The following is a 13,209-nucleotide window of genomic DNA, read 5'->3' as shown; positions in this document are numbered from 1 at the left end:
TTCTTATCATAGTTCCTCTTGTAAGTCGCCTGCGCCTTCTCTATATTAATCTTAGCCTCTTGTCGTAGCTTTTGACGCTCGTCGTTGAACTGATCTACTTGTTCCTCCTGTAATATATCCATCAAACGGTAATCTATATGGTTACGCATTCTCGTTCCTAACAGGACTTCAAAAGGTGACATTTTCGTTGATGAATGCATCGTTGTATTAATAGCCTTCTATACTTGAGAAACCCCATTATACCATTTCGTGGGTTCATCTGCTGATATTTTTCCGATAATAGACAGGATACAACGGTTAACTCGTTCGATTTGGCCATTGCCCCTTGCTACTCCTGTGGTTGACAGTACATGCTCTACATCGTTTGATCGAAGGAATTCTTTAAAAGCGTTTGATGTGAAGGCCACCGCTCTGTCACTTATGATCCTCTCGGGAAATCCAAAAATGTCTGTCCATTCGTTGAGTCTTTTAATTACTTCTTCCTGACCTGTGGACTTCTTTGGAAACAACCATACAAATTTCGAAATCCATCTACCATTGCCAAAATGAATTTGTACTGCTTGGAGGTGCTGTCCATGGGTCCTAGATGATCCAAATGTAAAGTATGTAGCGGTGTGTCTCCTTTGGTTATACAATGCAAATATCCTTCTTTTTTACCCAGCTGTTTATTATGAACTATACATTTAATGCAGTTTGCAATCAATCTTGATACTTTACTTTCCAAATGCGGTATCCAGTACTGTTGGTGGATAGCGTGCATTGTCTTGTGCGTCGAAAAATGTCCAATCTCGTGCGATCGTTGTATTATCTCGCGTTCCATTAGCTTTGGTACTACCAATAACTCATTACCTTCAAATTCTTTGAATACCAGACCACCTTTCACGTTGAAGCTTTTATATGGTTGCTGTTTTAGTACCTCTATAATCGCGATAATATGATCATCTGTCTGCTGTGCCTTCTTTAAACGCGCTGTTATTTCATCTTTTACTACTAAGCACGACTGCGGGTAACGGCTTAAACAGTCCCCGTGCTAGCGCCGCCACTAGCCAACGGCCAATTCTGGCCTTATGGACCGCGTAGTAAAATACGTTCATACACATATTTCGATGTTTCTAGTCCGATTTCAATAAAATTTGGTGGTTTTGTAGAAATAGATAAGATTAATTAGTCTGCCGAATTTGAATGCGATAGTCAAAAATCTACAGGAGAAAATCGGTTTTTTCTTAATTATGGAGGCGGAAGTGGGCGTGGCAAAATATGAAAATATATATACTCTGCGCGCATACCAAGCCAGTGTACATACTAAATTTGGTGACTTTAGCTTTGTTAGTTTTTGAGAAAATCAGTTTTGTTTAATATGCGGGGGCGGAAGTGGGCGTGGCAAAATTTTTAAATAGCCAATATCTGCGCGTCTATCAAGCTAATCTGCATACCAAATTTAATGTCTCTAGCTATTATACTTTTTAAGAAAAACAGTTTTATGTGATTCCTGGGGGCGTTAGGGGGCGTGGCAAAAAGTTTGAACAATCAGTTTTTGCGCGCTAACTAAACGGGTATACAAACTAAATTTTATGTCTCTAGCTGTTATACTTTTTAAGAAAAATAGTTTTATTTGATTCCTGGGGGCGTAAGGAGGCGTGGCCGAAATTCCAATTAACTCTATATATGTACATAATACACGAGTATACATACCAAATTTGGTGGCTCTAGCTCTTATAGTATCCGAGATCTGCGTGTTCATACGGACGGACGGACGGACGGACAGACGGACATGGCTAGATCGACTCGGCTGTTCATCCTGATCAAGAATATATATACTTTATAGGGTCGGAGAAGCTTCCTTCTGCCTGTTACATACATTTTGGCGACTTTAATATACCATTTCACCCTATGGGTGTATGGTATAAAAATCAAAAACACCAAAAAATGTATTTCAGCAAATGCTAGCTGCCGAAACGGAAAAAGTCCCCAACTGGACCTGGCTTTACAGTGACGGATCGAAAACAATTGACTCCACGAGCTTCGCAGTCGTTAGCCAATTTGGAACCCTCGTCTCATCTGGAATTCTCCCCTCATACTTCTCAATATTTCCTGCCGAAGCGGTTGCAATCCTTAAAGCAATTAAACACGCTCTCGAACTTAAAGGCAAATTCATAGTATGCAGCGACAGTCTTTCTACCCTCAATGCAGTTAATAACATATACAACCAAACTAGCCTGATATGTGAAATTCGACATCTTTGCATAAAACACGCTAGCAAAATAAAACTCCTTTGGGCTCCTGATCACATGGGCGTAAAAGCTTGAGCTTGCAGATGCAGCGGCCAAACAGGCAGGACATTCTCCTTGCCTAACTGTCATCCCTGGTGTTAGAGAAGACTTATGGCGCAACATTAAGGAGATACTAAGAAAAAAGGAAATCACTCAATGGGACAGTTACGATCATAGGCTTAAACAATTTAACCCAAGCATGGAACCAGTCCGATATCCACCTTCATGCCACAGAAAACATTGCAATATCATCACCAGCCTCAGAACGGGGCACTCCGCCTTAACCCACGACCATCTGCTAAATGGAAAAGCTATGCCCAGATGCCCGAAATGCGAGGGAGAATTATCAACCAAACACATATTGGATACCTGCCCACAACTGCATAATTCAAGGATTTGTCTATTTGGCCACACCCAACCCACCTCTCTTCTTATTTCACCCACACCCAATAACATAAAATTAGTAATCAAATTTCTAGATGTAAATAACTTACTCAATAAGAAATAAGTTAACGGTCGAGTCGATGGCCTTAGCAGCTAGCACTCTTAACTCGTTAGTTATTATATTATTTTGTATAATAATTAATAACACTGTGATAGTTTTTTTCAAAAAAAAAAAAAAGACATGGCAAAATTCGAATCTAAATCCGTCCGTTCCCGAGCATTGGGACAAAATGTAAAAAAAATCGAATCTTGACCAAATTTTTTTTATGTTTTCTTTCTCGCATTTTGCTAAAATTGATATTATTCCATTTGAAGCTTGATCATTACATGAGAATTTATTTTGCTCAATGGCAGCAGAAGAGACACCAGACCTATCTAATTTACGATTTATAATATAACCACATAATCAAATTGAATTTTTTTTAGATATGTTAACAAAATTAAACTAACTGTAGTTCTTTAGTTTTTGCAAAATATTTATACAGTCGGTATAATAACTGCATATAAATTGTTTGACAACAATAGTAGTTGTTAAGGGCGTAGCCTGGATTTAGCCTGGATTGAGCACCTGGGAGGGGGGAGGGGTGCATTTAAATCAATTTACTTAAAGTACTCAAGTACTTACTTTACTTGATAATGCATTATAAAAGTTATGTTAAGAGAAAAAAATGTTACCCCTTGCAAACTTTGCTAAAGAAAGTTTGTAAAAAGAATAAATATTTTAGAAGTTAGAAGCAAATGAAAAAAACATCCTTTTCGCAAAAATGGCAACTTTGATGAAAAACTTCCCCAAAAAATTTTGTATGAAACCATCGTGATAACTTATAAAACTAATGATGCAGTTCGATTTGCAGGACCCGAAATAGGGTGAAACCATCGAATTTTGCCATGCCTTTTTTTTCGACTATCACAGTGTAATAAATAATAATAATAAATATTGTTTTTAAAAAAAAATCTCCAACCATATTGTTAGTAAAAGCCTATCAGACAGTTAGTATTTCGCAAGTTGCACTTTCGTGCTTCAACTTGCTATTAAGGTTATAATTAGAATGATTAAATTAAAGGCAAGTTAAGGCTTGCGCATTTCTGCGGCCCCCTTTCGTTTCTTCGCTCTTTGGCGAAGTTCAGCTTTTAGGATGTCAATACGCTCTATGCAGCGTTGTCGGTCTTCCTCTGTCTTCAGAATGGCCAGTAAGTCTACTTCCAGCCTCTTTTGCTGGAGTAGCTTACGTACTTGGCCTCCTCTTTTGGTCTTCTTTGGCTTTGTAGATTTTGTGTTGCGGGCTTGGTACTCAGCTATTGTGAGTGGGCGCGGTCCATCGTTGGGATACAGCTCTAACTTTAACTCTAACTCTCTTCTAGCGTCGGTGCATTCCTTTGCTCGATAGGAGCAGATTCCGCAAAGGGAATATCTTCACTGTTGTTCATACGTATTTCTTGTTGGTTTTGTTTTTCTTTTATTTTTGATGCCGTTGTTGTTGTTGTATTATCGACTTGGAACAAAAAATTCTTTCCTTTTTTTTGTATTTTATATCATAATTTGTTTGCTTTCTAGTTTTGCTGAATAATATTTGCATAGTCAAAAAAGGGAAACGCTTTTTTTTTTATTTATTTTTTGTTGTTGGTTAGCAGCTTCAAGTTTCTCTCCAATGCAGAATAATTATAGCAAGTATGTATATATATATATAATTCCATTAGAGAATAGTTTCTCCTTGCAGAGTCCTGTCACGGTCGCACGCTGGCCTGGCTCTACTGTGAATATATAGTGAATATATGTATGTATGTGCATATACAAATGTACATACATATATGATCATGCTTAGCTGTGGATTTATGTGCATATGTACATACGTCAATGTATATATATAAACATATTCAAGTGCACAATTATATTTTAATGCGTATATGTTTAATTGTTTATACTTGGAACAAAGTGTTACTCTCGGATCTCTTATCTGTTCTGTCTGCAATAATAAATAAACATTTTGCGAAGATACACCCACTATATATCTCCTCCCACACTATATCTCCTCCCTAAATGGAAACATTTCTCAACGTCTAAATGGCCTAGATTCTTGTGACTTTCTTTTATTCTACTTAATCTCGGATCGACAAAATTTTTGTCTAAAAAGACACAAGGTTTATTCCCAAACGTTTTTAACAAGCTTTTATGTAAACATAGCTCACACGGCTTTAAATATCTCTGCCCTAAATGGAGACATGGGCTTGTCTCACATGGTTTTGAACAACATTTTCCCTTTATCTCACACGGTTTTAACATAGACGGTGTTGAGCAAATTCTGTCACACAGGTTTAAACAACTTTTTCCTAAACGAACACACGGTTTTATATCATGCCGTTTTGAATAACTCTTTCCCAAAGAAACACACGGTTTTATATCATACGGTTTTGTACAACTTTTCCCCAAAGGACCACACGGTTTTATATTATGATATACGGTTTTAATGAATTTTAACTTAAAGGAGAACACGAGTTTATCTCACACGGACCTAAACAACTTTTCTTCAAAACCGACACAAGTTTTAATCTTATACCGACAACTCTGTTCTAAAACGGCACACAGTCCAATCGAATCTTTACTAAACTAATTTTTATCTGAGTGGGAACACGGTTTTATTAATTCTCTTTTAAACTCACATGGTTCAACGCAGATTTCATCTTTAATGGCACACGTCTTGGTGAAATCTTTACCAGACTCACACGGTTTAACGCAATTTTCTTCAAAAGTAATAATCTGTTGGATCAAAATCACCTTCTGCAATATCTTCTAAAAACTCGGTTTGTCGACTTATGTTTGAAGCGGGTCTGTGAACAATAGAATAATGGAAATTTTCTAACTCCAATGACCACCGCACAATGCGGGGGTTAATTGATTTTTACTTAACGAATTGCAATCGGTAACGAATTGCAATCGGTAATGGTTTATGTTCTAGATATACGCGAAATCGGCGAACGGCATATAATATGGCCAAAGATTCAAGTTCGAAACTGTGATTACGGGACTCGGTGGCTGTCGCCTTTCGGGAATAATAATAGACTAGATGCATTTTGACATCAGTGTGTTTTTGCATCAAAGAGGCACCGAAACCATTTGAACTGTCGCAGTATGCAACTCAGTTTCGTAATTAGTCTTAAAGATAGCTAGTACGGGCGGACTAGATAAAGCGTAACGTAAGAAATGCGAGTTTAGCTGATTTGTTCATTGCTTGTTTAAGCAACTCAGTTAACGGTTTGGCTATGCGGGAGAAATTCGGAACAAATTTGCGAAAATAAGAGAATAGACCCAAGCAGGAGTGTAATGCTTTGCTGTTAAGTGGTTCTGGATATCCCTGAATAGCTTCTAAATGTGTATTATTTTGTTTCTTCAAATTGAGCTCTAAATTGTACTCATTAAACCGATCTAACAGCTTTGTTAATAACTTATGATACTGATCCTCGGTGCGGGTGGCAAGAATAATATCGTCCATATATACTTCATGTACTCGATCTCTATTCATAACACTAAGTATGTTTGATATAAATCTCTGAAATACAGCTGGTCCATTCTTCAGACCAAAAGGCATTCTCAGATATTCGAATTGCCCATCGGGTGTAACGTATGCGGTGTATTTAATTGAATCCTCTTCCATGCCTACAGGGTAAAAGCCACTTTTTAAATCTATGACGGAGAATACGGTTTTGCCTTCCAAGTATTCTAGGCAATCTTCTATCAAAGGCAACGGAAAATTATCTCTTACAGTTTTATTATATAAACCTCTATAAACAACACACATTCGTATATTGCCATCTTTTTTTCGCACTAGGACAATGGCGAACGCATAGGGGGAGTTTCTTGGTCGAATTACATTATTGGCTAACAACTCACTACGATATGATAACCTTCTAGGACTACTATGAAATGGCGTTGTATCGGTCAGACATATCCTCAACATATATTTGGGCGAGCCGTAATTAATTGAAAATTCGTCAATGTAATGCTCATGCACAACAACCAACAGTAACATACCCGGTATCCGACATCGTTGTACAAACGGTTTCCAACTCTGTTAGCCATACTAAAACTACAATTCTGTTGTGCTCGAGTTCGAACCCCGACATAGGTGGAGTTTCCCCCGATGAAGCAATACTGAAAGGTAGTTCCGTCGGGGATAGTGGAAACGATTGTGGATAACGAATAATTTTTTTTTCTGTTAGCCATTCTCGAAACGGGGATGCATTCGTGTTTACAGTAGGGTTACTACAATTATTATGCAGATCGGTTGTGTTATTACTAATGGTATTATGCTAAGGATATTTGGAAAACAGGGATGCACAGAAGGACTTATAAACAAAAGAAATAGTACTCTTTAATGATACTTAATTCTTGTTATATTCTCTTACATTTGCAATTAATTTTAACTTAAGACCCATCTCTACCAAGAAGTAGTTGCGTAGGCATAATATTATCGGGAATAACTAAAACTTGAATTTCATAATATTTTTCACACAACAGAACTAAACATTTGACTGTTCCAAAAGTCAGAATAGAGTCACCGCTCAGCCCATGAAAAAAACTTTTAACTAATTCATCGCAATCCAAATGCGGCATCAACGCTTTACTTGCAAAACTTACTGGGCTTCCGGAAACTTATAGGGCAAGACTATTATTAGCATCAGTGCATCCCCCTTTACAACATTTTCTTAAACTTACTAATTGAATAAATAATTTATCATCAACGGACGAGCCTGAGCAACGTAGTTTTTGACATGTGGATGAACCATCTGAAAACGCATCATCTGCTCTCGCAATTCGTTCAGAGAACTACAATACTACAACGGTGCAGACAATCCTGTTCGATCTTGTAGTCCGTCAACAATGTATTTGACCAAATCGGTGTCTTCAAAATTACCCTGCTGAGCCATATTTCGCATAATGATAAAATACTGCAAGAGTGACTCTCCTTTGCTAATCGTTTGTCATGTAAAGGCAAAATACCTTCACAAGGGCATCCTTCAGCTCCTTTCAGGTTGTAGTCTTTTCGTATGCCATGTATGCTTTAGCGGATCCCTCCAGCAGTCAGTTGCCCAACAACCAACATTAGTCATCACTCAGAACATACACTCTAGCCGCTTTCTCTAGCTCACGAATCCATACGTGAATCGACAGATCACCATTACCGGAAAATTTTGGTACGACAATAATATTTCGGTTGGCTTAGGTTCTCCTCAGGCTCCATTACACGTAATTCTTACGTGCGGTATACAATTCGATGCTGCTAAGTATCGAAGCCAATTCGTCAGCTTCGCTCGCCTGTGCGCTTTCACGAACATGCACCTTCACATTTGGTTTTACATGGGTCTCACGAGACATCGTCGGCAAACGGATGGCACTTACTTGAGCCGGTATACTCAATTGCTCACTGTTTTCTAACCAGTGCTGCTCAATAGGAGGCTCCGGACCAACATCCACATGTTGTCCGGCAAGCACATTCGCAGACACTGCTGGGCTGACTGATTGCTTCGGGTACATAATTTTCCCCAGGCACTTCCCACTGATTCTCTGACATGACTGCTTTTACCAATTCTCGCAATTGGTAAATGGACACTTTTTTGTCACAAGGTATTTTTTTGGCTGCTAGCACCTCAAACAATAATCTCGGTGTTTTTCATAAAATAGCTATTAATCCTTTGGGATTGTCAATATATTCTCGTATTTTATTATTTATTATATTAATTGCACAAATGGTCTTATTGCTTATTTTTCGAGAGAGCCCGTCCTCTCCTCAGTATATTATACCCTTTTAGCGTGACCAAATTCGGTTATCGTGACAATAATTCACTGAGCAACGAACGGGCTTATTTTTTTTAAATTCTTAGTGTTTACACTAGTTTTAAATTTTTGACATAAATTATTTGTTTTGTTAAGTGCTTTTATCAAATGTTAGCTTGTATTATTATTTTTAACTTATTTAAATAAATAAAAACAATAATATACAAATATGTTAAAATGAAAAAATTTAAATAAAATATATTTTTTACAGCTATCGAATTTTTATTGATAATCAGCAACTATGAAGTCAACTGAGAAGATATGTCTTTCAATTAGCACTTTACCTGGGACTTTGATCTCCGGTTTGGAATCAACTTTCGTTATCTCCTTGTTCGACGTCGAGTCTTTCGTCGAATTAAACAAGGGTATGGACCAGCTGCAGACAATTGATTTTACAGCAGACGCGGGGAACTGGTTTATTTTGTTTTTAATTGACTGTTGTTCAATGAAAGGCATTAGTATTTCTTGAGAAAAGATAATCTTTATTTGTTTATATATAAATAGGCACTAGCACATAAAACAGTGACTTAAAGTTGTCGCAACCAACACATAAATTGTGTGGACTTCGGAGTGAGATTACAAAGGTAGAGGTGAGGGACCAAGACACAGCGATGCACACCCGATGTGCCACAAGTGGAATCTAATTTTACTAAGAATAATGCATTTCTTTTATAGTAAAAATAAAGAGCTTACCAGTGCATAGTTTGAGATAGTGTTAGGTCAGCAAAATACATATTTTTTGATATTAGCTCACTATAGCAGATTTATTAACTAGCTCATTATTACCTGACCATATCAGATCTACTTATGACTGATGAGCCAACGATATCTATAATCGGGTTACATTCTAAGCTTGACATACATTTCCATATGTTCTATATTGTGATTGTCTTATTATTTTCTTATTAATCTAAAAACACCTAACACCAACAACTATATTTATTTTTCACATTCCTTAACTAACGAGGAGGAGCAGGCGGATTCGCTTAATCGCGACTCCCACGCTCCCGGCAAGCACCCAACTCCAACATCAAACGACGACAGAAACAATACACATAGCGCTCATTTATAAAAAGTGTGAAGTCAGATCATAAGTTTAGGCTGAAGCAATCGAAGTTATTGAGAAAAGTCAAGTTTGTGACTTTTCCGATGGAATGGGAGCTATATGATATAGTAGTCTGATCCGGCTATATCGGAGATACAACCCATGCAGCAAATACAAGCCTACATGCAAAATTTCAACTCTGTAGCTCTTCAGGTCTGGGTGAAGTTTGCGTTGATCCAGGCGGACGGACACACGGACATGGCTATATTAACTCGTTTTCAAGGTTTTAGGTGATCTGTCATTAAGTATGCCCTCAAGATCCTGTTGGGAAATATTTTTGTTTGGAGAAGATAGATGGCGCCAATTAAAGTAGATCGTATGTTGGAGTTTACAGCAATGCTTGAAAGCTGCACTTCACGACACGGACACTGCGGCAAGGGTGTATGTCGGATGTCTGATTTAATAGCCAAATATTTTTAACTGAGCGCATTCAAAAGTCTCTGACATTAGCATTATATGTACATCTGATAGTTTAAGGAAAGCAGTTGATTCTTGGGCTTTGTTACGAAGGCCATTCGCGTTCCAATTACTTATTCTAAAAGACATTATGTTTTATAAAATTTTGAAGTGGCATCTACCAGAACAGTAATCTCCTGGGATTGCTCTTTTACTAGAACTTAAGGCACTTAAGGCATTCAGCTGTATTTGCTAGATTTCTTAGCATAGTTTTGCTGATTATGTAGCATAGTTTCCCACCAGTTGCTCGGACTGCTGGGCGGTTCCCTAGTTGGTATGCATCTTGTTGCATTGGCATATGTTATACTTGGTATGCTGAAAGGGGTTTTGGTTTGATTGTTTCCTTGAGTGGTAGGGCTGGCAATTGGGGATCTTTTGTTATTCCTGTTGCTATTAAGGAACTTTTCATAAATATAGCGCATTGGTTCTCATTGTAAAGAGCATAGGTTTTGAGTGAATTGGGCCCTTCATGGCTTCCCCATTGCTCATCCCTCCCTCTTCGGCTTGCATATTCCCCTTACAAGTCCACAAGCCGTTATCGTTTCTTGCATTTATTCGTTCCCCCCTACTCCCCGATTCACAAGCATAGCCCGCACTTGATTTCGTTTTGGCACCATGCATCCCCCGCACTCGGCTCACGGGCTTGCTTGCTAACTTTTACTCTCCTTTGTTCGTTTGGTTTCGGCTGTTCGCGATCTAATTGCTTTCCGTCTCGCATGCGTGACGTAGGCAGAGAGTACCTGCATTGGCCACTGGTACTCTCTCTTGCGGTCATACACGCATAGTATACGTGTAGTGTGGGTGTACGCTTCTCCCGCGTATTGTTCCCCAAACCACACGCATGTTATGCTAGTGCATGTACTTCTCTCATTGCCTTTCTGCGCTCTTGGATTTTATTACTAGGCCAATGCCCTCTTTTGATTTGTGATTATACCCTCAAGCCTCGTCTCATTCGCTCTTATACAGCCGATTTCTTATGTTCCTCCTCCCACGCATCTTCCCGCTTGTACGAAATCGCCAGCGGTTGCTGGCCATGTTTGATCGTCAATCATTTGCCTTGATTCGGTTAGATCGGTCAGTGCTAGGCTTGGTCGTATATCGTATCTCTAAAGGTTTGTGCCTCGACTGTATCTTGTATCTGGCATATCATTGCAGCGTTTGGATTGTGTTGCTGCTTGCTTGTTGTGTGGGACATTATTATTATCTATAATGTTCCTCACAGTACGTTCACATCTGGTTCTACTGGGTCTCACGAGACATCGTCGGCAAAGAGATGGCACTTACTTGAGCCGGTATACTCAATTGCTCACTGTTTTCTAAACCGTGCTGCTCAATAGGAGGCTCCGGACCAACATCCACATGTTGTCCGGCAAGCACATTTGCAGACACTGCTGGGCTGACTAATTGCTCTTCGGGATTGCTCTGCGGTTTTATTTAATTAAATAATCTCGGTGTATTTCATAAAAAGACTTTCTGACTTTCTATATATTTTAGTTATTAATCCCTTGGGATTGTCATTATATTTTCTGATTTTATTATTTACTATATTAATTGCACATGTGGTCTATTTCCTATTTTTAAAGAGTGTGCCCGTCCTCTTCTCAGTATATTATACCCTTTTAGCGTGACCAAATTCGGTTTTCGAGACAATAATTCACTGAGCAACGAACGGGCTTATTTTTTTAAATTCTTAGTGTTTACACTAGTTTTAAATTTTTGACATAAATTATTTGTTTTGTTAAGTGCTTTTATCAAATGTTAACTTGTATTATTATTTTTAACTTATTTAAATAAATAAAAACAATAATATACAAATATGTTAAAATGAAAAAATTTAAATAAAATATATTTTTTACAGCGATCGAATTTTTGTGGATAATCAGCAACTATGAAGTCAACTGAGAAGATATGTCTTTCAATTAGCACTTTACCTGGGACTTGATCTCCGGTTTGGAATCAACTTTCGTTATCTCCTTGTTCGACGTCGAGTCTTTCGTCGATTTAAACAAGGGTATGGACCAGCTCCAGACAATGGATTTTACAGCAGACGCTGGGACCTGGCTTATTTTACTTTTAATTGCACTCCGACGCGACGCACTGAAATAATTAAATTGGCAATAGATTTATTACCAAATTTACCAACAACCGTTATTATTTTATGCATCAATGTATATAAAGGTTTTTCCTTTTTTTATACCATACACCCATAGGGTGAAATGGTATATTAAAGTCGCCAAAATGTATGTAACAGGCAGAAGGAAGCTTCTCCGACCCTATAAAGTATATATATTCTTGATCAGGATGAACAGCCGAGTCGCTCTAGCCATGTCCGTCTGTCCGTCCGTCTGTCCGTCCGTCCGTCCGTCCGTCCGTATGAACACGCAGATCTCGGAGACTATAAGAGCTAGAGCCACCAAATTTGGTATGTATACTCGTGTATTATGTACATATATAGAGTTAATTGGAATTTCGGCCACGCCTCCTTACGCTCCCAGGAATCAAATAAAACTATTTTTCTTAAAAATCAGGTGAAAGAAATATTTCAAATTTCGAAAACCAAATGTTTGTCTATTAAATTGTTTTTACATGTCTTATACTATGTGCTATCTCGCTCACTCTACTAACACACGAGCACTCTAGCGCCGCCACTAGCCAACGGCCAATTCTGGCCTTGTGGACCGCTTAGTAAAATACGTTCATACGCATATTTTGCATGTTTCTAGTCCGATTTCAATAAAATTTGGTAGTTTGGTAGAAATAGATAAGATTAATTAGTCTGCCGAATTTGAATGCGATAGTCAAAAAAATACAGGAGGAAATCGGTTTTTTCTTAATTATGGAGGCGGAAGTGGGCGTGGCAAAATATGAAAATATATATACTCTGCGCGCATACTAAGGCAGTATACATACTAAATTTGGTGACTTTAGCTTTGTTAGTTTTTGATAAAATCAGTTATGTTTAATTTGCGGGGGCGGAAGTGGGCGTGGCAAAATGTTTAATAGCCAATATCTGCGCGTCTATTAAGCTAGTCTACATATTAAATTTAATGTCGGTAGCTATCATAGTTTTTAAGGAAATCAGTTTTATGTAAATTCCGGGGGCG

Source organism: Drosophila tropicalis, unplaced genomic scaffold (assembly GCF_018151085.1).
Source record: "Drosophila tropicalis isolate 14030-0801.00 unplaced genomic scaffold, ASM1815108v1 contig_527, whole genome shotgun sequence".
Taxonomy (NCBI): Eukaryota; Metazoa; Arthropoda; class Insecta; order Diptera; family Drosophilidae; genus Drosophila; species Drosophila tropicalis.
Note: the sequence above shows the minus strand (reverse complement) of the source record.